General features: G+C 44.5%; 1 protein-coding gene across 5 annotated transcripts in view; it reads left to right on the top strand.

Annotated features, from left to right (window-relative positions):
• Positions 1-23,506, top strand: part of TRIM2 (tripartite motif containing 2) — a 165,532-nt gene that overhangs the window by 47,717 nt on the left and 94,309 nt on the right. For 4 of the 5 annotated variants that reach the window (XM_068542645.1, XM_068542647.1, XM_068542646.1 and 1 more), the window contains exon 1: positions 17,211-17,299. The exons of the other annotated variant lie outside the window; for it this stretch is intronic. The gene's annotated coding sequence lies outside the window, so the exon portion shown is untranslated. Of the gene's footprint in view, positions 1-17,210; positions 17,300-23,506 lie in introns of those variants that run through there. 5 annotated transcript variants of the gene reach the window in all.

Here is a 23,506-nt window from a genome sequence, read left to right on the forward strand (position 1 = left end):
AGGAATGACGGAAAGCCCCGGGCGATTAGAGCATTTTTCCTTGACTAGCCAAGAGAGAAGCCCGTGGAGCCAGAGGACATCACGTGAGAGGTGGGGCTGCGCTCTGAAATGGGTTTCGCCAGCGCTCCTGGGCATGTCAGTGAGCGAGGGCAGAGGGCTGTTCATCGGTGCCTGATTTCATGACCCTGGATGCCCCCTGTGGCGGAGTAGACACCTCTCCCAGGGCAGAGGGCCACACGAGGCGAGGGAGGAGGTGTGCTGTTGCTGGGCGATCAGCAGGGGCGAGCGGATGGACCGTCATTTTTCTTCTTATTCTCTCTGCCCACCAGCTGGCTGTTTTAAGACCCACACTGCGTCCTGCAATGGAGGCAACTCTTGTGCCAAACGCTTATCGAAGAGGTGCTAGGGGCTCCTCACATCCCAAGGCCGGCAGGGTTAGGAACCAGGATGGCTTCACGTTCTTTCCTTTTCTCTCCTGCCGCTCTCTTCCTCTTCCTCCCTTCCTCGCTCAGACATTTACGGATCCCTAGTTACTATGTGCAGGTCCCTGGGGACATAGAGCTCAGAAGCATGGTGTCGGCCCTGGAAGAATTCACAGTCTGTTGGAGAACCACCAGGGCAGACTTATGATAGAAATATGTACGAGGCGCAGTGGGAGGATGGGAGGGAGCACCCTTAGCCAGATTGGGGATATCAGTGAAGGCTTCGTGGAGAGAGAGAGGATTCCAGAAGGGAGTCTTGAAGACGGAGGAGGAGTGGGTCAAATGGACATGGAGGGAAGGGTGACTAGTGCTAGAAGTCTCTGATGTGGTCGGTCAGTGGTGGGTCTTGTGAACATCTGTGTACCAGGGCTGGAAACCACTGAGCCAAAGGGTCCAGAGGCAGGAGGCAGTATTCAGGGAACAACTAAACTGCTCGTTTAGTGTGGTTGAAACCTAGCATGTGAGTGAAGGAGTGATTCTGGCTGAGATGAAACTGACAGAAAATGAAGCCAAAGAAAATTGTTCCATAATGATGAAGCAAAGTGGCAAGATCTTGACACCTGTTTTATCAGGGTAGTAGATGTTTAGGGATCCGTCATCTACTTTTTTTTCAATATAAATTTATTTATTTATTTGTTTATTTATTAATTTATTTATCTTTGGCTGCACTGGGTCTTTGTTGCTGCACGCAGGCTTTCTCTAGTTACGGCGAGCGGGGACTACTCTTCGTTGCAGTGCACGGGCTTCTCACTGCGGTGGCTTCTCTTGTTGCAGAGCACAGGCTCTAGGCGCGTGGGCTTCGGTAGTTGTGGCATACGGGCTCCAGAGCGCAGGCTCAGTAGTTGTGGCGCACAGGCTTTGTTGTTCCGCGGCATGTGGGATCTTCCCGGACCAGGGCTTGAACCCGTGTCTCCTTCATTGGCAGGTGGATTCTTAACCACTGTGCCACCAGGGAAGTCCTCCATCATCTAATTTTGTTTTTGTTTAAATTTTTCATAATAAATTTTGTAAAAAGTAGGATGCACCAAGACCAGAACATAGCTCAAACAGAGCTGAACTTGAATCCCAGGTCTTCTGGTTTCCAGTGACTACTGGAGACTTTGTCGAGGTACTGAACCCCTCCAGTTCTCATTTGCCTCACCTGAAAATGGAAGTAATAATGTCCAACTCACTGGGCTGTTATGAGGATTGAGATGACAGAACATGTAGACATCCCTCCATAGCGTTTGGCATGGAATCATTCCTTTTCCCTCTCAGATGAACCGTCTCATCCATTCTGATTGAGGTTTCTAGATGATGCTGTAGAGGGTTCCAAGCAGGGAACCTTGAAATGTTCTGTAAGCTACACAAGCAAGAACCTGCAAAGCAAGGTATTGAGCTGTAAGCAAATCTGGGGCTAGACAAGTGGCCTGAAAAACATCCATACCACAGACTGACACGTGTGAGTTTACAAAGGTTAGCCCTGCAGATGGCTAAGGGACAGAGAGCCCGGTGACCTTGGCTCTCCCAAGGCCTCCCTACCTAGAGCAATGGAACCCCAATTTGATTTACATTTATAACCCCTTGCATTTCACGTATTCTCTACTTAAATTGTCAAGTGAGACACACTCACACCACCACTCACATGCAATTAATGATAATAAGCATGCAATTTGGTCATCCTGGATGTTAAAAGGACCCATCAAGAAAGATGGAAAGCAGATCAGAACCATAGACAGGGATTTCATCCCCTAGGGGGCCCCTGGGAGCCATTTAGATAAGCATCATCTCACCTCAAGCCAAACCTGCTGGGAACACGATCCCTTATCACACCGGCAGTCCTGTTCAGCCTTTCAAGGAGAGCATTTCCTGGTATGTAGGTCTTTAACTACCAGGTGTGTTTGCCCACTCTTGGCCCTTGCTTTCTAGTACCATACCTGATGAGTCAACACTGAGGGAACGGCACACTTAATGTTTTGCAGCTGTTGTGCAAAATAGAACTTCAGTGAAAAACCGCAAGGAGCCAAAGGGCCAACCTCTGACTTTACAAACACCAGATATGCTTCTTGACACCGGTCTCTGGAACTAACTTGGCAAATGCTGTCCATCCTTAATGGTTGTGTAGGAGGAAGGTATTTAAGTCTATAGCATCCTCAAAGCCTTGGTACAGACCTGGTCAGGGCAGGCCGTGTCCAATGTGTGTTCTTCAGTGTGTTAGGGAGCTAAGCCTATCTTCACTGAGATCCCACCAGGGACCCTCCAAGGACAGAGTTCTCATTGGGTGCATTTTCCCCCCTCCGACTTCTCCCACTCTGCCCACAAGGGTAAAACAGAGTTCACGCTGAACTTTGAAGCTGTAACCTGGCCTCAGAACTATGTACCATAAAGAGCACTCACGTGTTTTCCAAGGTAGTTTCAAGTCCATATAGTTTCCTAGTTGCAACACTGGGTGATTTCACTTTAACTGCAGGAGCTTTAAGCAGAATCTTTCTGAGGAGCCTCTTAGTGCAAAAGCCATGTGAAATCTGCAAGGCCAACTCCTTCCATGGTCCTCAAGCGCTCGGCGGGCACCTGGACCATCACTGCATTTCCAGGACTGCCCAGGAGAGCCGAGTCTCTTTGCTATGTCACTGACACACAGGTTCTTGCACTGGGAACCAAGCGACAAAAACCAGGACTCTTAGGATACAGGATTCCTGACCTGTGCTCCTCACTGGATGATTCTATTATCTTAAGAGCATTTTTAACGAGAAAACAGCAGCCATCGGTGATTTCTCAGAAATGTGGCCCATTTCAGTATACCCTCAGGGAGGCTAGCTATTGTGTCTTCTGGATACTCTCTGTGATCTGGGCACACTGGGGGCGCAGCATAAATATTAATTAATGCCAGTCTATTAGGAAAAGAAAATGGAAAGACCCCTATAGCAGTGACCCTACAAGCCCCAGAGGCCTTGCTGGAACTGTGACAAGGAAAGGCAGTGACACGGCCTGAGAAAAGCAGCTTTCTTCCCACACTCAGCTCAGGCACTGAAGCAGGGGTGGCATTGTCTGCGCTGTCGCTGGCTGGCGGGTGGGAGGGGTCCCTGGCAGCCGCCCAGCGTCCCCCATCGCTGTCCGGGGTATTCAGGGAACACGGGCCTCCTTGCCGACCGGGGCTCCCCAGGTGCCGTCTGCACACAGACCTGGGGCGCATTACGAGGGGCAGGGTCCTCGGGGGAGGGGAGCTGTTGCTAGGGAGGGGACCTGGGCTCAGGGCGGAATCGGGTCGGGTGGAAGGAGGGCTTGGTGACCGTGGCTCCTTGTCCTTTCCGGGAATTGGAGCCACTGGGTCAGAGAAACGTCTCAATACCTTCCGGGTTTCCAAGGCTGGTTGTAAACCTGCTCCTTTAGGGTGGAAACACGTCCTTGTATCCACACCCCTATGAGGGCTTTAGGATCCGGGTGGGGAAGGCAGTCCCATCGGAGCAGTTCCCAGTTCTTTCTGTGGAAGCTGGTACTGCAGATTTCCTCCCCCAAGTGGTTGTAAATCTCCCTTCTCCTCCATTTTTGTTCTTTAGTCTCTGAAAAGCCTGAGAAGGGGATGGGGGCGGCAGGCAGGGAGAAGAAAAGAGGCGGAGTGGGGCGGGGCTGGAGAGGAGGAGAAGCTTCCAGCTCCTTCCTCTCACCAAGGCTTGTTTGTTACTGCGGTGGGAGTTTTTGTTTGGGGGCCTTTCGTTTTTCCCTTGAATCAAAGCAATCCGTACTGGTGCAGCCCGTGGAACTACTCTTTCCAGCTCGTAGCCCCCAGGCCGAGGCTTGTGTCTCTAATTCCTTCTATTAATGCCAAGGGAACTTAGGTTTTGTTCTGATCTCCTCCAATTCCCAGGCACGTACTTTCCCAGCCCTGGACTGGGAAGCTTTGTGCGTGTGGTAGATCACAGAGCCATCAGGCTCCAGCACTTAAAATGGAGGGACTAACACTGATTAAGCACCAACTGTATGCCAGGGACTGTTCTAAGTGCTTTGTGTATATGAACCAGTTACCCCTCCAAGGTAGGTATTATCATTCTCTATTTTCAGGTGAGGAAACTGAGCCTCGGAGAGTTAAGAAAATTGTCCAAGGTTGCACAGCTGGTCAGGGGCAGGCTGGCATTCTGGCTCCGGAAGCTGCATTTTTAACCAATATGCGATACCCCCAGGGATGCATTATATTCTTTCGTATGTATACAGAAGAGTGTATGTATTCAGGCCCCTATTTCTGGTTATTTAACTTCTTTCAAAATTTTTTCCTATTATTGATAATGTAATGATGAATGTTTCTGTAATAATAGCTAATAATTCTTAACATTTATTGAACTGCTAACGGTGACAGGCACTGTTTCAAGTTCTTTATGCATCGTAACTAACTTAATCTTTGTGACTACTATTAGTACTGTTTAACCAATGAGAAAAATGAGGCCAGAGCAGTTGGTTAAATATTTTGTCCCAGGTTGCACAATTAGGAGGTGGCAGAGGTTATCTCAAAGCTGTTGGTCTTATGATGCTGTCTAGACATCGGTCTGTGACCACACCTCTGATACTGCTTCAGGAAAGATTCTGCAGCTAGAATTAATAGGGCAGAAGATAGAAATATTTTTAAGGATCTGGACATATATCACAAAATTATTTTCCAGGAACACTGGATACTTATGCTAATTCCCATGAGTGCTATGCAGTTGATTAAGGAATCTAAAAAGTTGGGTGAGCCCCTGGGCGACGTGTCCATAAGCCTTTTGGATTTTGTCAGTTAATCCGGGCATTTACTATCATTAATGATATTATTTTTATGAAAATAAAATATATGTCTGCCTCAAAACTACATTTCGGTGGGAGCATCTGAGGTGCTGGTAATGTTCTGTTTCTTGATCTGGATGGTGTTTACCCTGTTATCACAAGGATGAATTATCCTTGTGATAATTCATCAAGCTATTGCCTTAGAACTTATGCACTTTTCTGTTTGTAATTTATACTTAATAAAAGTTTATTTACACACTACTATGTGTAAAGTAGGTAAACAACAAGGACCTATTGTATAGCACAGGGAACTATATTCAATCTCTTTTAATAACCTATAATGGAAGAGAATCTGAAAAAGAATATATATATGTATAACTGTATCACTTTGCTGTACACCTGAAACTAACACAACTTTGTAAATCAACTGTGCTGCAATTCTAAAAATTTAGAAATTAAAATTTATTAAAAAAAAAACTATCAGGGACTTCCCTGGTGGTCCAATGGCTAAGAATCCGCCTGCCAATACAAGGGACACAGGTTTGATCCCTGGTCAGGGAACTGAGATCACACATGCCACGGGGCAACTAAGCCTGTGCTCTAGAGCCCGTGAGCCACAACTACTGAAGCCTACGCACCACAACTACGGAGCCCGTGCGCTCTAGAGCCCGTGCACCACAACTAGAGAGAAGCCCGAGCACCGCAACGAAAGATTCTGCATGCCACAATTAAGACCCGTCGCAGCCAAATAAATTAATTTTAAAAAAAACTATTAAATATAACCTTTTGGAAGTTAAGGATAGAATGCATTGGAATCCATTGTAAAGAATAACAAAATGACTCAGTCATCACCATGTTTTCTCCACATGTTGGATAAAAGGAGATTTTACCAGAAACAGTTTCTTGATTCCCTTTTTTCTCATCTCTAATATGAAAATTGAATAGACATTAAACCACAATATTCCTAAGAAATACAGTTCTAAAAAAGTCCTTTGCCTGTTTCTATAGTTTTGGTTTTGTCCAAGAAAGGTTTTTTTCTTTGAAACTTCAAAAGTATGACACAAATTTAAAATAGTCAGTTATGATGAATGAGTTTTTGGCAAGGACTTGAGAGCAATGATTATGACCCCAGAGAGAGTTGTTCTCTTTCTGTCTTCGCTTTCTAATGTGTTCTTCCTTAATATTTTGTTTTGAGGTACTGGGTTCTGTGATATGGCCTGATGCCTCTATTCAGTAATGTCCCTAAAGACTCAGGTACATCTTTCCATGGCTAATGGATCAGCCCAAGAAGATCAATATATCATCATTTCAAGAAAACATTATAAGAAAGTATGCTCTTACTCTAATGGAAGCCAGTTGCAACTTCCTTATCAATTTCCCAATTGTTTTAAAATATTATTTTAGTGCTTATTTCCCTCTGCTGACTTTATATTTGATCTAAAATTAATTATTTAGCCCCATTCAATTTCTTAGTTCCTGGACTCCAGTTGTAATTTTTATCAGTTTTTATTCCTCTGCCACAGAGGACTGAAGTGGCTGCAGGATGAGGACCTTTCATGACAAGACAAAAGGAGCCATGTTTCCCAATTCTTCCTTTAGTTTCTACCCCCACCCCCTGCCAAAGTCTCAACATGAGATTCTGCAAGTTCTTTGATTAAGTTATTAATATTCCTTTATTTAGACTGAATTTCTTCCATTTCTACCAAATATCTCACCACTGTGTTAGTCTGCTCAGGGTGACATCACAAAACACCATAGACTGGGTAGCTTAAACAACAGAAATGTATTTTCTCATAGTTCTGGTGGCTGGAAGTTCAAGATCAAGGTGCCCACATGGGTGGGTTCTGATGTGAGCCCTCTTCCTGTTTAGCAGATAGCAGCCTTCTCACTGTGTCCTCACATGGTCTTTTCACTCTGCATGTGGAGACAGAGAAATCTCTGGTGTCCCTTCCTCTTCTTATAAGGACACTAATCCTATTGGATTAGGGCCACACCTTACGACCTCATTTAACCTTAATTATTTCCCTAAAGGCCCTGTCTCCAAATATCCCTGAAATAAATGGGGTAAGTGCTTCAACATGTGAATTTGAGGGAGGGCACAACTCAGTCCATAACGTTACCAGAGTCACTACAATTAAAATTAAGCTTTGTTGCGACTTCCCTGGCAGTCCAGCAGTTAAGACTTTGTGCTTCCAATACAGGAGTGTGGGTTGGATCCCTGGTTGGGGAACTAAACCCCACGTGCTGCGCAGCCTAAAAAGAAAAATTAAGCTTTGTTTTCCCTTTCAAAGTAGGTCTTTTTTTCCCCCCTAGTGTTTCTGTTAAATGACATTTAATTTTTTAATATGTAAAACATTTTTGGATTTCTGCTAACTGTACTATGGGATTCCAGACATAAAGAAGACATAGACCCTACTCAAGTAGATGCCTCCAGGAGTTTATATAAAGTAATGAAGGAGATGATTGCATGCACAAAGAACCAGAATACCTGGAAGGCTAGAGATTCTTTAAAAGACACCGTGCTATGCTATGGGATTCAGAGGAAAAGATTATCCTCCTCCAAGGGCCACCATTTGAGCATCATAATCAGGGACAGGCAGGCTGTGGACTGGGGAAGATGTAGACAAGGGCACACCAGGCTCAGCAGGAGTGGGCACCAGGAAGCAGGAAAGTGCAGTGCAGTTGGAACTGAGGGAGTCAGGAGGGAGCACTGTGGAGGCTAATCTTAGGGCATAAGAGCAGGTTGGTCACGCTCTGAAATCAGCACTTAAAAAAGAGTCACTGTGACTAAATGGCCCTTGACAATCTGGATACTTTGTCTCAGTAATTCTGATGCCATCAATTTTTTCTCCAGCGTTGCAACAGACCAGTTTCTTTGCGCACCAGATGAAGTATGTAGCTGGCTGTGCTGTGTGTGGGAGAGGGAGGGGGAGAGAGAGGAAAATGAAGGAATGAGACTGTATCTTTAAAAAATAAGATCACACTTACCACGGCAGGATGCTCACACAAAGAAAGCCATGAGAGCACCAAGACTGGCTGAGAGAACAGAAGAGTCTTTCCAAGTTCCCCCCAACCAAAATATTTCACTTACAACACTTGATGTAAATATATGAACTGGCAACGTAAAGGAAATATTCATGGAAGGGAGCATATTTAAAATGTTCCACATCACTAGTGATCAAATAAATACAAAATTTAAAAACAATGAGTTACTATTTTCTCCTTATCAGATTAGCAAATATTTTAAAATGATACTGCTGGTGAGGGTGTGTGTCTCATGGCACACATTGCTAATGGGAATGTAAACTGTTACAACCTTTCTAGAAAGTAATTGTGCAATGTTTTACTCTCTTGAGAGCCCCAGAAATATTAATACACCTTGATGGGATAATGCCACTTACAGGAATCTATGCTGAGAATACAGAGGTGTGTTCAAAGATGTGTGTTTAACAATTTCACTGAAGTTTAATTTATAATAATTGGAAATTTAGAAACAATCTAAATGTGAACTCTTGGAAAACTGGCTGCATAAATGATGTATCAATTAATGGAATATTCTTCAGCTGTTTAAAAATGTGTTTTCAAATAATTTTACTGATATAAATTTGCATATTATAAATATGTTTTAAAAAAGCATTTTCCAAAATTATGTATGTAATAAAAATATGCATGAGGAAAAAATAGAGATAATAAATTGTAATGATATTTATTCATATTGCAAATATTTATTAAGCATATTGTATGTCTGGCAATGTATTCTTCTGTAGGTAGTGGGTCTATAGATGATTTCTATTTTATTCTTTATACTTTGCTGGGTTTTCCAAATTTTCTAGAGCATTTAATTGCTTTTTGTCCAAAATACGCATTTTAATAAAACCTTTCTACCTTTTGGGACCCAAATCCACCCTTCCATAAAGTATTTTGTGGTTACACTAATAGGAAATAATCTCTAGCTTTTCTATGACTCTTTCATACTGATCTTAACATGTATGGTCTTGAATTGGAGCCACTGTATGTATGATGTTCATCCCAACTGGTTTGGGAGCTACTGGAGAACAGGGATTATGATTTAGAGGTCCTGAGTATCTAAGCAAAAGCCTAGCTCTCCTTCCCCACCTTCCATAAAGCCTTTCCTGCTACTTGAAAAAGTGGGTGATTTCTTCTTCCCTTGAATCCTCAAAACAGCTTTTATGCTTTTATGCCTCTTTTATTGGAGGTCCATTCTGCTTTGGATGATAGTTAATTGTGCTTGTCTTGACCCTCTATTCGTCACTCAACTCCTGATTATAGGAAATGAATCTTGTTCCTCTCTGTGCCCAGATCGGTGCCTTGTATAAGGTGTGTGCTTAATAGACAGTTGGACCTATGACTGAATGTGTATCATGTTAGAGAGTGTTCTAATTTCATTCTTTTACATGTAGCTGTCCAGTTTTCCCAGTACCCACTTAATGAAGAGACTGTCTTTTCTCCATTGTATATTCTTGCCCTCTTTGTCATAGATTAATTGACCACAGATGCGTGGATTTATTTCTGGGCTTTCTATCCACTCCATTGATCTATAAGTCTGTTTTTGTGTCAATACCATACAGTTTTGATTACTGTAGCTTTATAGTATAGTCTGAAGTCAGGAGGCCTGATTCCTCCAGCTCTGATTTTCTTTCACAGGATTGCTTTTGCTATTCGGGGTCTTTTGTGTCTCCATACAAATTTTGAAATTTTTTGTTTTAGTTCTGTGAAAAATGCCATTGGTAATTTGATAAGGATTGCATTGAATCTGTAGATTGCCTTGGGTAGTATAGTCATCTGACAATATTGATTCTTCCAACCCAAGAACGTGATGTATCTTTCCATCTCTTTTTGTCACCTTCAGTTTCTTTCATCAGCATCTTAAATTTTCATAGTACAGATCTTTTGCCTCTTTAGGTAGGTTTATTCCTAGCTATTTTATTCTTTTTGATGCAATGGTAAATGGGATGGTTTCCTTAATTTCTCTTTCTGATCTTTCATTGTTGGTGTATAGAAATGCGACAGATTTCTGTGTATGGACCTATGACTGAATGAACATGAGCTCTTTCCAGCTATTTCCAACAGGTGCCCTGCAGTTAGCACCTGCTCAGAAGAGTTGAAGACTGCTGTACAGGCCCAGGAGCAGAAGGTGAGATCAGAGATGCCTACAAAGACTAAGTAGCCCCAAAGCACTGAGCAATGGTAGTCATGAAGCCCAACCCCCCAGAAGAATCTGCCAGGAAATAACTTCACCTTAGACCTGCGATGCCCCCAATACTACTCTTTAGCTCCTCTCTGGGTCCTGAGAACTTTATCTGTAAAGCTTTACCTTCTTTCCCCATTTCACAAACTCATAGAGATGAATTCCCCAAAGAATTCCGCTCCTCCAGTCATAAATTGAACATCATAGATTTGCCCTGCTGCCCATTTCAGGCCCTAATCCCCCAAAGGTGGTCATTAAGAGAAAAGTTTAAAATCAAGGACTGCATAAATATAATTTTAGAATAAAAAAACACAAGGAAATAAGGCACAAGTTTCGGTTCCATGGAACATGCATTTATTGTGCTCCAAATTTTTGCAAAGCCTTGTCCTGGGCACTGAAAATGATCCAAAGATTAAATAGGACATTGATCTCATTCATTAGATCCTGTGTGAATATACGGCACTGTAACAGGAAAGGGGGGAGTGGAGGGGAGGGGTGGGGAGGGGGTCGCTGCACAGGGCTGCAGGGGTCTGCACTGGGACTGGATAGAGGTGGCAAATAAATGGAAGTGCTGCTGGAAGTTATGCTCATAATTGTGGCCATTGATACTTTGGGTCTGTGCCCAGGAAATGTAAGATGTGGGTGTAAAAGAGTTCTGAGCACAATTTGCAATGTTTGTATGGGGGCTGGGTCCCCCGACACCACCAAGCAATTCTCTGCAACACCAGCAGGGTGTCCTACAATTCAGCTCAATTCTGACACTGCTACCTCGAGAGAGCATCAGACTCCACAGGTTAAAGGTTTGGTCTCACAAGACTACACCCGCACACACACTCCCACCCCCTTCCACTCCCTCTGAGGCCAGTCACAAGTCCAGGTTGTCACCTATGCTTCTGATCCACCGGCTACAGGCAAGAGGTTTCAATGACCCCCTCCTTGGGCTCGATTAATTGGCTAGAGCAGCTCACAGAACTCAGAGAAACATTTTTCTTGCTAGATCACCAGTTTATTATGAAAGGCTATAACTCAGGAACAGACAGATGGAAGAGATGCACAGGGCAAGGTGTGGGGAAAGTGTGAGGAGTTTCCATGCTCTCTCCAGGCATACCACTCTCCCCAGATCTCCATGTGTTCCCCAACCTGGCTCTCAGAACTGTGTCCTTTTGAGTTCTTATGGAGGCTTTATTACATAGGCATGACTGATTAAATCATTAGCCATTGGCGATTGATTCAGCCTCCAGTCCCTCCCCCTCCCCAGAGGTCAGGGTGTGGACTGAACATTGCAACCCTCAAATGACAATGTTGGTTCTCCTGGCAACCAGCCCCCATCCTTAGGTGTGGTCTAAAAGTCACCTCATTAACGTAAAAAAAGACATTCTTATGGGTCTCATCACTTAGGAAATTCCAAGAATTTTAGGAGCTCTGTGCCAGAAATGGAACGAAGACCAAATAGGTATTTCTTATTATAAATCACAATATCATGGGGTGGGATTCAGATAGAATAGGAAAGGCTTTAGGAAAAAAAACAAAAAACAAAGTTCTAAGGCGATATTGGATAGAATGTGTGATATGAGACAGGTTGTTATAGAAAAAAAAAAAAGGTAGAAAAAGATGGTATTTAACAGAACCCAGCGCATCTGTCAATGCTCTTAGCTAGTGTTAACACTAGTTACTTTGAGCATAAATGGAATTCGTTAAAGAATATTAAAACACCATCAAGAAAGTGAAAGAACAACTTACAGAATTTAAGAAAATATTCTCAAGTCATATTCCAATAAGGGACTTGTTTCCAGAATATAAAAATTAAAAAATAAAAAATAAATTTAAAAAGACAATTAAAGGGACTTCGCTGGTGGCGCAGTGGTTAAGAATCTGCCTGCCAATGCAGGGGACATGGGTTCGAGCCCTGGTCCGGGAAGATCCCACATGCTGTGGAGCAACTAAGCCCGTGAGCCACAGCTACTGAGCCCACGTGCCACAACTACCGAAGCCCGCACGCCTAGAGCCTGTGCTCTGCAACAAGAGAAGCCACCGCAATGAGAAGCACGTGCACCACAACAGAGAGTAGCCCCCCACTTGCCGCAACTAGAGAAAGCCCGCGTGCAGCAACAAAGACCCAATGCAGCCAAAAATAAATAAATAACAATACAAAAATGGGCAAAGAATGATGATTGCACAACAATGTGAATGAATGTACTTAATATCACTGAACTGTACACTTCGAAATGGCTAAAGTGGTAAATTTTATGTATTTTTAACCACAATTAAAAAATTTTTTTTAACGGGTAAAGGATTTTAATAGACATTTTTTCAAAGAAGATACACAAATGGTCAAAAAGCACATGAGAAGATATTCAACATTATTAGCCTTTGGGAAATGCCAATAAAAACCACAATGAGATACCACTTTATACCCATTGGGAAATTGGAACCCTAATATAATATTGCTAGTGGTAATGTAAAATGATGTAACTGCTTTGGAAAACAGTCTGGCAGTTCCTCACATTTTTAAACATAGAACTACCACGTGACCCAGTAATTCTCCTCCTGGATATATACCCGAGAGAAATGAAAATATATTTCAGACAAAAACTTGTACACAAATGTTCATAGCAGCATTATTCATACTAGCCAAAAAGTGAAAACAATCCACTGATGAACAGGTAAACAAAATGTAGTATATCCAGACAATGAAATATTATTTGGCAATACAAGGAATGCTGTACTGATATGTGCTACAACATGGATAAATCTTAAAAAAATTTTGCTCAGTGAAAGAAGCCAGGCACAAAAGGCCACGTGGTGTATGATTCCATTTATATGAAATGTCCAGAACAGGCAAATCCACAGAGACACAAAGTAGATTAGTGGTTGCTGGGGGCTGGGAGGAGGGGGAAATGGGGAGTGACCAGCTAGTGTGTGTGAAGTTTCTCTTCAGGTTGATGAGAATGTTCTGGAATTAGATAGTGGTGATGGTTGCACTACCTTGTGAACATACTAAAAGCCACTGCATTGTACACTTTGGTTTTTTTTGAAGATTCTTTTTTTTTTATTGAAGTATGATTTATAATGTGTTAATTTCAGGTGTACAACAAAGAGATTCAGTTATACATATATATATCTTTTTTTTTAAAGATTCGTTTCTCTTATAGGTTATTACAAGATATTGCGTATAGTTGCCTTTGCTATACAGTGGGTCCTTGTTGGTTATCTATTTTATATACATGGGTTGTCCACTTTAAATGGATGAATTTTATACTATGTGAATTATATCTCAATAAAAGCAGTTGTGGGCTTGGGTTTTTCTTTTTGTTTTGTTTTTTGGTTTTTTTAAAAGAATATTACATGACTCAGAGAATCTTCAAGAAATACAGAGACTTGCATTTCTTGAAGGCTTGGAGGCTACCCCACTGAGAACAATGCCTGAATGGTATCACGGGATGGTTCCAGGATGAACCCCAGTACCGCTCCTCCGGGCACAGGCATCTAGGACCTTCGCCCCTGCTGCCTCTGGGCCTCCATACCCTTCCACCAGACTCCATCACCTCACAGAAAGCAGCTTCCTTAGAGTCTGATTTCCCATATTGCTTTCATCCGGACCGAAGCCTAGCATCTATCCGCCTGACTGCCAGAGCCTAGGCCGCAGTTTCGAGCCCTAACTGCAAAGGAGGCTGAGAAAGGAGGTTGGTTGTAGGAGACGAGTCAAACAAATGTCCACCACCTCCCACTTCCCTCAGGGAGTTTGCTGGACAATGACTTTATTTTATTGTTTTATTTTAATTTTTATTTTTTTTGGCCATGCCGAGAGGCATGCAGGATCTTAGTTCCCCGACCAGGGATTGAACCCACGCCCCCTGCGTTGGAAGCGCGGAGTCTTAACCACTGGACCGTCAGGGAAGTCCCTGGACAGCGATTTTAAAGTCACAAAATATTGGAGCTAAACAAGCCCTTTGAAGTTCATGTGTTCTGACAGTTCTCCAATGACTACCACACTGCCAAAGGCAATGGCAATTTCTAGCTCTGTCTTGCCTGACTTTGTAAGCATCTGGCAATGTTAATCATTCCTCTCTTAAACATTTCTCTTCATGGTTTGTGGGTCACCCCTCTTGTACCTTTCTAATCATTTTTCTCTCACTTTCCACCCAGAGCTGCTCTCTTTGTCCACTTAAAACTGGTGTTTCTCCACATCTCCAAACTCAGTCCTGCTCTTTTTTTAGTCTTTATTGAATTTGTTACAATATTGCTTCTGTTTTATGTTTTGGTTTTTTGGCCAGGAGGCATGTGGAATCTTAGCTCCCCGATCAGGGATCAAACCTGCACCCCCTGCATCGGAAGGTGAAGTCTTAACCACTGGACCCCTGGGGAAGTCCCTTCAATCCTGCTGTGAATTCGCACTGTGAATATTAGGGGTTAAATTGTGTCCCCCTAAAATCCACGTGTTGAAATCCTAACAGCCAGTACCTCAGAATGTGACTTTATATGCAAATAGGGGTAATTTCCAAACAGGAAATAGAGATAAGGGTAGATGTAATTAGTTAAAATGAGATCATACTGGAGTGGGGTGGCCTCTAATCCAGTTATCACTGGTGTTCTTATAGAAAGGGGACATTTGGACCCAGACGCTCACACAGGGAGAAAGCCATGTGATTGAAGTACTGCTGCCAGGAGCCAAAAAACTACTAGAAGCCAGGAGAGAGTCCTGGCACAGATCCTTCCCTGGTGCCCTCGGGGGAGCATGGCCCCACTGACACACTGATCTTGGACATCTAGCCTCTAGAACTGTGAGACAATAAATTTCTGTTGGAGCCACCCAGTTTGTGGTACTTTGTTATGGCAGTCCTAGCAAATGTGAATTTCTTTTACCCCCGTATCTTCTATTATAGGTGGGCAACTGCTTAATGTATGTTTTTAGCCCGTAACACCCCCAAATACCTTATAGATCTATGTGGCAGTGTTGTCTGCTAGGACATTTGCATTTGGATAGCCCACAGAAACTAGAAACTCTTTTTTTTTTTTTTAAAGTTTCATTTTTTAAAAAAATTTTATTTATTTATTTATGGCAGTGTTGGGTCTTCGTTTCTGTGCGAGGGCTTTCTCTAGTTGTGGCAAGTGGGGGGCTACTCTTCATCGCGGTGCGCGGGCCTCTCACTATCGCGGCCTCTCTTGTCGCGGAGCACAGGCTCCAGACGCGCAGGCTCAGTAGTTGTGGCTCACGGGCCCAGCTGCTCCGCGGCATGTGGGATCTTCCCAGACCAGGGCTCGAACCCGTGTGCCCTGCATTGGCAGGCAGATTCTCAACCACTGCGCCACCAGGGAAGCCCCATAAAAACTAGAAACTCTTAAACCACACTCGTCATTTCTCAGATGCCACTTGTTCCCCCTTCTTCATTTGTCTCTTGCTGAATCTACCCCATTGCCCACTGTCAGAAACCTGAGTGACAGCCTACAACTCTGCTCCCCCCCCCTTGTGACGGGCCATCAAATACTAAAGGTTACACCTCTCACACATCTTTGGAGTCTTTTCTGTCCACCCCAGACCCACCTCCACTCCCTTCCAGATGCCTTCCACAGCGATCTTTCTGAAACACAAATCTAATCAACTCACTTATCTGCTTTAAAATTCTTCAGAGGGGCCTCATAGCTTCCAAACAAAGGTCAAATCCTGGAGTTTAGCTGATAAGATCTTTATGGTTTGACTGCTTGCCACCCTGGATAACCCCATCTCTCACCTTTGCACCTCTCGCCTGCTTTCTGCTGACATACAGACGTTCAGATCTCCTCCTACCTGTCTTCATTCTACCTAATGCCCGCTCAGTCTTCAAAACTCAAACGCAGCCTCTTCTGGGAAGCCTTCCTTGATTTCCAGCATGATTCAAAACCTGCTTCTGGGTGCCAGCAACCCTCTGAGCGTAGACTATTACAGCAATTTCACAACGCACTGCAACTGTTGGTTTCCACCCCCTTTCTCTCCCCCCGCCCCCCGCCCCGCTACTAGTAAGGCACTTGAGAGTAGAGACTTGAGGCTTTTTCCAACTTTCTTTTCTCAGCCTAGTGCCTGGTACACGCAAATGTTTCCAGGCGGAAGGAAGGGGAGGGGAGGGAGGGGGGAGACTCCCTACCCTAACCTGCTTTACAGAGTAAAACTTAAGACCTTGAGACGCAGTAATTTCTCCTCATTTTCGGTGCCGATTGTGTCCTCGTTGACATTGTCAGAATTTACTGAAAGTAAACGCAGAGATTTTTTCCTCTCTCACTTTCAGGAGTTGTGATTGCTCTGAGTAATGAGCCATTCTGTCCTAGAGACTGACCCTTTGCAGCCAGGGCAAACAAGTCATTCCCCCGAAGGGACAGACTTTGCAGCGTGTTTACAGGGCTGGGGGGAGGACGCGTGTTCGGGAGTAGCCCTGAGAACCGCGCCCACCCTTCTTCTGCCCGGGGACTGCGATTGGTCCTCCCCCGCGGCGGGCCGCGGGAGCCCGCAGTCAGCGCGCGCGGAAAGCAGTCGGCAACCGGGCGCCGCGTTGCGTGTGCTCTGCCTGCTGCGTGTGCGGGGATTAGCGGCCGCGCTGGGGGCCGGAAACGCCGCGGGCGCCGGGCAGTGCGTAATCCAGGATTTGCCGCGGTCGCGCGGTTGATGGAAAACAGATGTCTCAGCCCCGGGCCTGAGCACAGGATGGAAGTGACCGATCCGAGCGCCTCTTGGAAGCGAGGACACCGAGTTGAGGCTCTTCGGGATCCAGCCGGGAGGCGGCTCTCCCTCGGTTCGTGGGTTTTCGCGGCTTCAGCATAGAGCCCGAGAGCGCCGGGCGGTGCCGCGGCTTCACCCGCCGCGGGCCGTGCGCGCCTCTTCTGTCGCCGAGCGGGTCGCCGTCGCTCAGTAAGTCGGTTGTTGCTGGGCCGCGGCCCGGGTTGTGCGTGCGCGGCTGCGCCGGTGGGCCCGACCCGGCCCCATGGAGCCTCCCCTCTGGGCCAGGTCTGCGTGGACCGAGGTGTGCGGAGCCGGCGGAGGCTCCGCTTCCGGGTCCTAGGCGGTGGGGCGGGGGTGTGCATGGGGGGGAGCCAGGGACCGGCCGCCAGCCCCGCGCCTGCCTCGCTCTTCTGGGGCGGGGACTCTCCGCCAGTCCCGAAAGGTGTGCGCCGAGCTTTGGAAGAAACGCTTTTCTCGTCATTTTGCAACTGAGGGGAAAAGAAAAGAAAAGATATTCTGCAACCTTAAAGCAGTAGATGTAATAATTGTTGAAAAGATGGGTTTCCTTCTCTCTTTACATTTCGGTCGTTTCCCTACAACCAACTACTGAAACCGATTTCCTTCCTAATTAGCCTCTACTCAGATCCTCTGCCCAAGTTCATGCTACAGTTTTGGCTTCTTAGAGGAGAGCGATGTTGATTTCTTGAGGGTTTTCAGGGCTTTTTTTAGATTGATACATTATGAAAAGACATGCCCCATGTTGCAAACTGCATGCTGCGGACAAATTAGGTAAGAGGCTGGGAGTGGAGAGGAACGTTTGTCGCGTGAAGTGCCTGTCAGATCCCAAGCTTTCTATGAACTCTAAATTCGTTCCCACCTGTAATCCAACCCCACAGGCAACTGGGTCTTCACCCCTCCCCTCCCCCCAGAATTCAGCAACCTTAATTTATGAATAGAGACAGCTTTAGATTCAGCCGCTTTTGAAATGGTTGATTTTAAAGCACCTAGAGTTCCAGACATCCAAAGAGTGGCTGAGCCCCTAGGGTGGTAGGGTATGCTCACCAATGCCTTTTTCCCCCCACGAGACAGTTTTTAGCCTATTTTCTTCTAAAAATGGAGAGTAACTTTTCCATCAGTCATTTTAGAATACAGTTATGGGCTTGTTGCGCGGCTCCTTGTATTTCCGAGTCCTTACCGGGGGCGGGGGGGGGGGGTGGAAGAGGTAATGTGCTTGCTTCACTACCACCCTGCTCTCTTGACCTCCAGTCTCAGTTTGCCACGTGATTACAATCCTGCGGACCTAGTACCTGCCTTTCGGTGGAAAGAAACAAAATAGCAGGAATGACTCAGAATCCTTGGAATACCACAACCTTAACCAAAGATGCAAGGGATTTGATTGAATTCTTTATGACGCACATTACTTTGTTCCTTCCTCTTCAAACCTAAGTATATCTAGCAATTAAGGATCAATTATAAAAAAACAAGCAAAAACTCGACTTCTCTCCACCCTCAGGATAAACACAGATTTGGTTGAGTCGGGCATGGCCACCTACACTAATGAAATGCCTTCATGGTGAGATAATTCATATTCTGACTGGGTACAAGAGGATAGCACCAGATGACCGCCATATTTGCACATTCTTTTTCCTGGACCCTCCCTTTTTTCCCTACCGTTTTCTATACTGTCTTATTTAGGTACATACCATGCCACTCTTTTGGATCATGGAATCTAGGATATAATTACCTTTTAGAGTCAACTTGTTTAGATGACAGTGTCCCCTTATCAGTATTCTCAGAACATTTTTCCAAATCCTGCCTTTATTTCCCTGGAAAACTCTTTGTCTATTAAATCCTCCATTGGAAATTCCGTTGTATCTTTCAAAAGCAAATATGGCACCTACATCTTGAATTCTTTTTCTTGCATCATCATTTTAATGTTGACTTGCATGGTTTCCTGATTGTCTGGTCAGCTTATTTCTGCTTCATATTGAAACACAAATGGAAAGAACTTTGCAGGCTTCCCTGGTGGCGCAGTGGTTAATAATCCACCTGCCAATGCAGGGAACACGGCTTCCAGCCCTGGGCCGGGAAGATCCCACATGCCGTGGAGCAGCTAAGCCCGTTCGCCACAACTACTGAGCCTGTGCTCTAGAGCCAGTGAGCCACAACTACTGAAGCCCATGTGCCTAGAGCCCATGCTCTGCAACAAGAGAAGCCACCACAATAAGAAGCCTGCGCACCGCAAAGAAGAGTAGCCCACGCTCGCCACAACTAGAGAAAGCCCGCGTGCAGCAACAAAGACACAGTGCAGCCAAAATTAATTAATTAATTAATTAATTTAAAAAAAGAAAAAGAAAGAAAGAAAGAACTTCGCATATAAGACACTGAATATAAGTGGGTTAAGGAGTCTCCTTCAGAATTAAGAGCACACACTCTGACCTTTTCTTTGGTCTGTCCTAAGGTTGAATTCTGTCATTGGAGTTTCTGTCCACTGCTTACTCTAGAAAGAGGCTGGATATTTACCTTGGGGCTCAGGCGTGATCTGTTTATTTGGCCTTTTCTGAGCAGCAGTAACTCACCACCTCTCCAGCCACTGCTTGGTGAGAACTTGGCCTGCTCAACAGAGATAACCCAATCTGGTAATACAGCAATGCTGAAAAAACCTTTCAAAGTGCCATACTGAAATTCTAAAATCTGGGAAGATAACATGTTCTTCTTTCATTACTCCACTAAAAATGACACTGCTTGGTTTACACCAAAATCCATCTTGGATTATAAATTCCCAAAAGACAATCTTAGCTTGATTTATACAGGCTCTAAAGGTTTATGCTGGCAGGTGCTGGCAGTACGCTTCTGCTGCTGCTGCTAATGATGCAGATAGGAACGGGGACGGTTTTCCTTTGGGGTTTCGTAAGAAAAATATAATACTTTCCCGAATATCTGTTTGAGAGGCTTCTCTGAGACTGTTATCTTAAAAACCTTGAGTCAAGGCTGAGGCACTGGCATGCTCCGTCTCCAGCATTATTTCTTATGCTCTTAGATATCAGACCTCAAGACTGACCTGCCAGTCGGCAGGTCCGAAAAAGTCACTGCAAGTTATCTGAGAGTTTAGTTTATTTTCTCTGGAAGAGAATGGTAGGTCTTTGATATGGCTAGGATTTGTTCTTAGAAGAATTGGTAAATGCAACCTTTGAGATAAGTAGCTAGAGGGGAAATGAAGAGGAATAAACCTAGTGAGAAAAGCCAACTGTTTACCAGCCACTCAGCTTTTAAGAGTTTAGTGGAGGGCTTCCCTGGTGGTGCAGCGGTTAAGAATCCACCTGCCGGGGGCTTCCCTGGTGGCGCAGTGGTTGAGAGTCTGCCTGCTAACGCAGGGGACACGGGTTCGAGCCCTGGTCTGGGAAGATCCCACATGCCGCGGAGCAACTAGGCCCGTGAGCCACAATTACTGAGCCTGCGCGTCTGGAGCCTGTGCTCCGCAACAAGAGAGGCCACGATAGTGAGAGGCCTGCGCACCACGATGAAGAGTGGCCTCCGCTTGCCGCAACTAGAGAAAGCCATCACACAGAAATGAAGACCCAGCACAGCCAAAAATAAATAAATTAAAAAAAAAAAAAGAATCCACCTGCCAATGCAGGGGACATGGGTTCGAGCCTTGGTCTGGGAAGATCCCCTGTGTCGTGGAACAACTAAGCCTGTGCGCCACAACTACTGAGCCTGCGCTCTAGAGCCCGAGAACCACAACTACTGAGCCCAGTGCTACAACTACTGAAGCCTGCGTGCCTAGAGCCCATGCTCTGCAACAAGAGAAGCCACCGCAATGAGAAGCATGCACACCGCAACGAAGAGCAGCTCCTGCTCGCCGAAACTAGAGAAAGCCCGCGCACAGCAACGAAGACACAGTGCAGCCAAAAATAAATAAAAGAAATAAACTGATAAAAAAGAAAGAGTTTAGTGGAAATTCAACCTCAGAATTTGAGCTCTTGTTGGCAAATATTTTGCCTTAATGAATACTGATTCCTTCCTATGTAAAACTATTATTTTTGCATATCCTGCCTTTGAATCTCATCTTAATCCTTGAACAGAAATATCCTCTCCCTAGAATTTACAATACCTTCTTCTTTTTCATGACATACTGGATGTCTAGATTAAATTTATTTAGGCAGAAGGGCTGGCCAGGAAGCTTAGGATGTGTCCTTGAGTCAGACAAAAACACTGTATCGGTCAGCATCTTTATTAATTTATGACAGTTTAGAAGGTCCCAAATAGAAGTTGTGAAACTGGTTCTCTTCCAACCTGACTGCAGTAAAATGAATCAACATGCAGACTTCTGGAACCAGAGCAGTTTGTACAAATATGCTGGAGGCAATTGGAGTTCTGGGAGTTGATTAGCTTTCTAAATCACGGTCTCCTTATTAGAAATGTTTTTCAGGTTTCAGAATGTCTGCTGTTTGAGGGATGTCTTTTTTAGTTTAAATATAGTAATTGATTTAAACCAAAGTATGGGGAGAGGCATAAAGTCTGGCTGACCTGCTTCTTTCCTATTAGGATCAGAACTAGCATTTTAGGACTCTCATTGCTGACCTTCAGGGATGCCGATTGTGAGGATCAGGAAGCAAACAACATGGAAAGGTTCTCAGATTAAGACTCCTGAAAAGAGAGATCTGACGGAAGACCAAAAACGTGAAAGATTAGACCCAGTTTTGTTTTAGAGTGTTCTGTCCAATCAGGTAGAAGAAAGGAAAGCTGTGTTTCCAGCCCAGTCTGCCATCAAGACGATTTATTGAACAAATATTATGTTTCAAACCCCCTGCTTTATGATCTGAAAAGTACAATAGTGTAAAAGGCAGAGCATAAGCCTTGAAGGGATTTTCAAGCCTTGGTGGTACCTTTAGACATTAGCGAGCATCTTTCTCCCACCTGTTCTCTGATTTCCTCACCTAGGAAACCAGGTCTAGGGCTGTGGTAGGAGCCCCCTCTGTAGTTCAGCTCAGATTCCTGAGGGAATCATGATGGCCCCTTGACCTGAGAGTTGATTCCTTTGGCAGCAGAAGGTGTGTTCTTGGCTCTTAAACACGACCCAGACAAAGTGACACTTTCTACCTATCCCGAAGACTCCTATTCGGTGCAAGACTCTATTCCTATAATATTCCTTCCCCAGCCACCAAGCAGTTCGACAGTGAACAGGCTAGCATCAAAATGACCCATAATGGGGGCATAGCTATCCTTGAGATTTGCCTTAATTAAGAGGACGAGATCAGGTCTCTTTAATCATGAAAATAACCTCTCAGATTAAACAGACAGAACTGTCTCTTTTGCTGACCACATGCAATTTATTTAAATTAGTGTTGCACATTCGACAATGGTGTCAAAGCTATATTATAAAACCACCTAAAAGAATGAATTTTCTGGGCCTTTGCTTAGGGATAAAAAAGGCATTAGCCACATTGCAGGGGATTTGCATCTTGTTAGCTTGTCTGGATATCCTCACTGTTGGACACAATGGGAGGGTGCACAGCTGTCTTTGTAGCTGGGCAGGCTGCCTTAGTTATAATTCTGCTGGGAGTGAAGATAGTGAACTGGAGGCGCAGGATGGGGAAGGGAAAGGGCAGGAACCTGCAGGACTCAAAAGAAGGGAAGCTTGGGGTCAGTTCTGACCCCTCCCCTTTTTGTGTAGTTCAAGGTTAACAGCACGCTTTGCTTTAGTTTTAATTGAGGTATAGTTGATTTACAATGTTGTGTTAATTTCTGCTGTATAGCAAAGTGATTCAGTTATACATATATATACATTCTTTTTTTAATATTCTTTTCCATTATGGTTTATCATAGAATATTAAATATAGTTCTCTGTGCTATACAGTACGACCTTGTTGTTTATCCATTCTATATATAAAAGCTTACATCTGCTAACCCCAAACTCCCACTCCATCCCTCCTCCAACCCCCTCCCCTTTGGCAACTACCAGTCTGTTCTCTATGTCCAGATTCCGTTTCTGTTTCATAGATAGGTTCATTTGTGTCATATTTTAGATTCTACATATAAGTGGTATCATATGAAATTTGTCTTTCTGACTTACTTCACTTAGTACAGTAATCTCTAGTTGCATCTATGTTGCTGCACATGGCATTATTTCGTTCTTTTTTATGGCTGTGCAGTATTCCATTGTACATATGTACCACACCTTCTTTATCCATTTATCTATTGATGGGCATTTAGGTTGTTTCCATGTCTTGGCTATTGTGAATAGTGCTACCGTGAACATGGGGGTGCATGTGTCTTTTTTTTTTTAATAAATTTATTTTATTTATTTTATTTTTGGCTGGGTTGGGTCTTCACTACTGCACATGGGGCTCCTCTAGTGTGGCGAGCGGGGGCTACTCTTTGTTGCAGTGCACG

Source organism: Eschrichtius robustus, chromosome 4 (assembly GCF_028021215.1).
Source record: "Eschrichtius robustus isolate mEscRob2 chromosome 4, mEscRob2.pri, whole genome shotgun sequence".
Taxonomy (NCBI): Eukaryota; Metazoa; Chordata; class Mammalia; order Artiodactyla; family Eschrichtiidae; genus Eschrichtius; species Eschrichtius robustus.